Source organism: Barbatula barbatula (genome assembly GCF_947034865.1).
Source record: "Barbatula barbatula genome assembly, chromosome: 17".
In the NCBI taxonomy this organism is placed as follows: Eukaryota; Metazoa; Chordata; class Actinopteri; order Cypriniformes; family Nemacheilidae; genus Barbatula; species Barbatula barbatula.
In genome coordinates this window covers 21,708,282-21,712,506 of record NC_136780.1, presented here as the reverse complement: position 1 = coordinate 21,712,506, position 4,225 = coordinate 21,708,282, and the positions used below count along the sequence as shown (strand labels likewise).

The 4,225-nt window shown below is 36.4% G+C and overlaps 1 long non-coding RNA gene across 1 annotated transcript; it reads right to left on the bottom strand.

Moving 5' to 3' along the window:
- Positions 1 to 1,862: 1,862 nt before the first annotated feature.
- On the bottom strand, positions 1,863 to 3,075 carry LOC306906249. Its single transcript, XR_013787817.1, has 3 exons — positions 3,050 to 3,075; positions 2,332 to 2,354; positions 1,863 to 2,011 (listed from the first exon to the last, which is right to left on the bottom strand). It is a non-coding gene; the product is annotated as an uncharacterized lncRNA (long non-coding RNA).
- Between the last annotated feature and the right edge of the window lie 1,150 nt (positions 3,076 to 4,225).

Below are 4,225 nucleotides of genomic sequence, written 5' to 3'. Positions count from 1 at the left end.
TGTTGGAGTGTTCATGTTTCCTGATAGTCTATTGAGTGTTTGCTGGTCTTGTTTGGTTTTCAGTTGGTGTCTTGTTTAATAGTGTTTTCCCCATCGAGGGTGTTTATGTTTTGTTCCTGTTTTATTATTAAAGTCTGTTCGTTAACCCCTTCATCTCCGCTGCCTTGCAATTGGGTTCTTCCACTACCACGATTGTGACAAAATCAGATGTATTTTCGTACATGACATGATTGTGAACAAAAGCTTGAAGCTGAGAGTTCTACAGTTGCTAGATGTTGCCAGAGATCGGAATGTGGTCAGTAAGTGGGGGGTGTATGTTCTGCTTGTGTGTGTGTGTGGAACAAGAAACATCTTTTTGGGGGAAGAAATGTGTACACTGAAGGATCTTATTGTGGTATTAAACGTGCCTTTACATTTAATATGCTTTAGGATTTCATTATAGATTACTAATTGTGCATAATATGTTGAAAATATAACCAAGTGTGTGAGTTGTGTTAGCCAAGAGTTGGGAATGATATTGAGTGTATTTTTCCACAGGAAACGGTATGTGTGTGTGTAAAGATTAGATTACACAGGGAGCCCCATGGAATGTGGTGGATTGTGGGGTCCTCTATATAATGCGTTACAGATGGTGATTTGAAAAACAGGACAGTGAGCTGGTTGGCTGGAGACCAGACAAAGAAGAGAAAGCTGATTGGACCCTAGCTGAAGAGACTCGGCGAGAAATACCATATAAAAGCTTGTGAACGTGTTTTTCGGGGGTCGGTTCTTGATATAAGACTTTACGTCTGAGAACTCACCCAGCGGCTGTATTGTTTGAGACTTCTGATCAATAAATTTCAAAATTTTCTTAACTGGCCTCTCTCCAATTTTGAACACGCAGAACATTGTTTTAATGTTCATCAATCTGTGCTTGTGACATCAATAACACAATGATTGAGACTTACATCAATTTCCATTTTAGCGTTTACCGCTTGTTCAGCTTCAGCATCTGTCGCGACTACTGGACTGTACACAGAGACAGAAGGCACGTCACTCATGTTTGCATTTACCCCAGTTACTTCAAAGGGAGTACCGTCAGCTTCCAGTGATGCTCCGAGCTTCTTAAAATGCGTGCACAGAGATCTCATGTCACGGTGGAAAACCACTACACTCTTACCCTCACATGCTAAGGTTCCGTCAGGATATCGTGAATGTGGATCGATGACTGCATACCAGGAGCCTTGTTTGACTGCTGCACAAATGCTTCTCTGGACATTCACCAAACATGCATCAAAATTCTGAAATGCTTGAGTCAGTGCTTTATCTAGAGACATGTAAACATTACGCATAGATTTCTGATATCTAGTCACACCAAACAAACCACTTAATGTTGTCCCATAGTTTATTGCAAAAGTACAATCATTCAGTGTGTGTGTGTCAGGCAGTTCCTCGATGTACATGTAGCCGTTGATGCGGTCACTGATCCTTCCAGCAGCTTCCATGTCTGAATAGAATTGATCACCATGCAATAACACAGAATTAATATCACTGATGCTCCACTGAAAAACATTTTTCAATTTACACATCAGAATTGCAGTTAAACTGTTAACGGCACATTGCTTCCCATAATTCTGGACATAACGAGGATCTCCTTGATGGAAAGAGCCAGCGATGTAGTATTTCTGAGGAAACAAATCAAAAACAGCATTCATGGTTATTTTAGAATCTTGCTCATGATTTGGTTTACAAATTGGTGCAGCCATTTGAACAGTATTAAGCATAGGTTTTGGAAAAGATTTTATAAAAGACATTGATTCAAAAACAAGTTCAAATTTGTTTTTAGCGTTCAATTCAGAGTTCAGTTCAGAGTTCAGTTCAGAGTTCAGTTCAGAGTTCAGTTCAGAGTTCTCTGCCATTTTTTTAAGAGGTGGCAGAACCTCTCCAGCATCATCACCAGCCGTCCGCTTTGCCATCCTTTTCTTTGCTGCAAGCGAACGCACACTCCTCTTTGTACGTGGCATTCTGCACACTAAAAATGACACATGATTATATATTTAAACAAAATTCAGTACCACCTGAAAAGAACATTACTTATATTTCACATTACAACAACACCGTATTATATCAATGATAGAATTGTATTTGACATATGAAAATTTGGTCTTAAGCATTATATCACGACACAAATGTTTCCAACAAGACATCCTGCACAGGATTTTTTCCTTTATTTTCCTGAAATTGTGTTTCCAGTTGTACATGACGCTAAATATTTGTTAAACATGTCACGTACATCATAAATAATGTCAAAATATGTGCATGATACTATTATGTCAAAAGACTATATCTTACCTCAAATCTGCTTTGACTGTCTTCTGCAATACAAGAGAACGACACTTTTTAAACAAACACACTAAAAGATGAATACAATCAACCACCTCTGGTCACCAAACATATTTAAAACAAATGTGATAGAGAGTGCACAAACATGTGCAGTCATGTTTGCATTGCTATGATATCTATTTAAAATCACTTTACCTTACAACATACTCTTTTCTTCAATAATATTTTCAGTTTACATAAATACATGTCAAAAAACAACTAACTATTGAATCAAAGCAAAAACATGTACATGATAAAACTCTGAATGCTTTCATGCAAACTGACCATCAGAATACTACAGCTGAATGAGAACATTATAGATAAACATCATAGTTGAGGACTAAATGTATTACTAATATTTTATGTTTAAATCATCACAATAACTTTACTCAGCAAACATTAATAGCGATTGCAAACGGTCCAAACCTAACATTATGCATAATACTAAAATAAAGTTCAAATGCACAAGCACACTTACCAAAGAAACATGGAGTAAAAAAAAACAACTAAAGCACTACATTGTTTTCAGCAAATGTTTTACCTTTTAATATCAACTTTTGGTGCAAAAGCAATACTGATATACTAAAGCATTGACAAACCTCGCTCTTTACCAAGTTGGCTATATTCACTTGGGTTACATTGTGATAATATATATATAAACAAAACAAATACACAGATAAGATATTACCTTAAATCAGCTTTCACTTTATTCTGCAAAACAAGGGAACACAGTTTATAAATAAACAAACAAACAAGCTATCGTATCACCACACGTATTTTAAACGCATGTGATACAGCGCGCAAGTCCACCTGCAGGCGTGCATTTCTGCGCAGCCGAAACTTCTTCAGTTAGGTTTCATGACAATTAACTTTGTTGTACATGAATAAAAACGCATAATAAACCCTCTACCTTCGGATCGCTCCAGTAAAACAAAACATGCAGATAAGCAATAGGAAGATGAGATCGTAAGAGTTCCCAAGTAAGGCACAGTGAAAAATTACATCCCAACAATGTGCAGACGGTGAACACACGATTAGATTATTCAAACTTCTTTGTTTTTTTAAACACTAAAACAGTATCTCTGTACGTTTTAAAATCGTAAATGCACAATCTATGTTTACATTTAATTAACAACGATAAAACCAAAACTGAAAAACAATCGTTCACGTTTCATCCAATTTCACGTAATTTGCAGACGGTCTCTTAGCGACAAAACAGCGCACATTTACGATTTGAACAAATAAACTGTCGTCTTTGTCGACTTAAACTTTATACAGTTACAGTGTCCATACCTGTTACATCAGTAGTCGAATAAATTCCGTCTCTTCCGGTTAAAATCGGAAATACGTAAACTGTAACAACAAATTACGCGCCACCTAGTGGATCCAACATAAAATGTCAAAAAGTTTTCTAAAATTCTAACTATAGGAATAACGTTTGGTGTAGCTGTAGGGCATAAAATATACAGGTTGTACAATATAAAAAAAATTACACCTATGGAAACCCCCCAGATCGCATTGAAACGTGTGTGACTGTGTTACTTTATTTTTTAACAACATTAAAAGCCGCATACAAATAATGCGACACAAATTGCAGGTGGTTCCAGTGGGACATGTCCTGTCCACACCAGTTTTTGAAAGAAATTAAAAATACGTAGTGTTTGTTTACAGTACAAATAATCTACTTTGTAAACAAACACTTGCTTTACTAAATCAGTCCAATATTTTCAGGATTAGGCCTAAATGGATATTATCTCAATACAGTAGCTATACTCTTGACTACTTCAGTGGCGTAAGAACAGACCAAAGTGTACACATTGTCCAACTTTTATTCTACATAACCATATGTGTATATTCACATAAA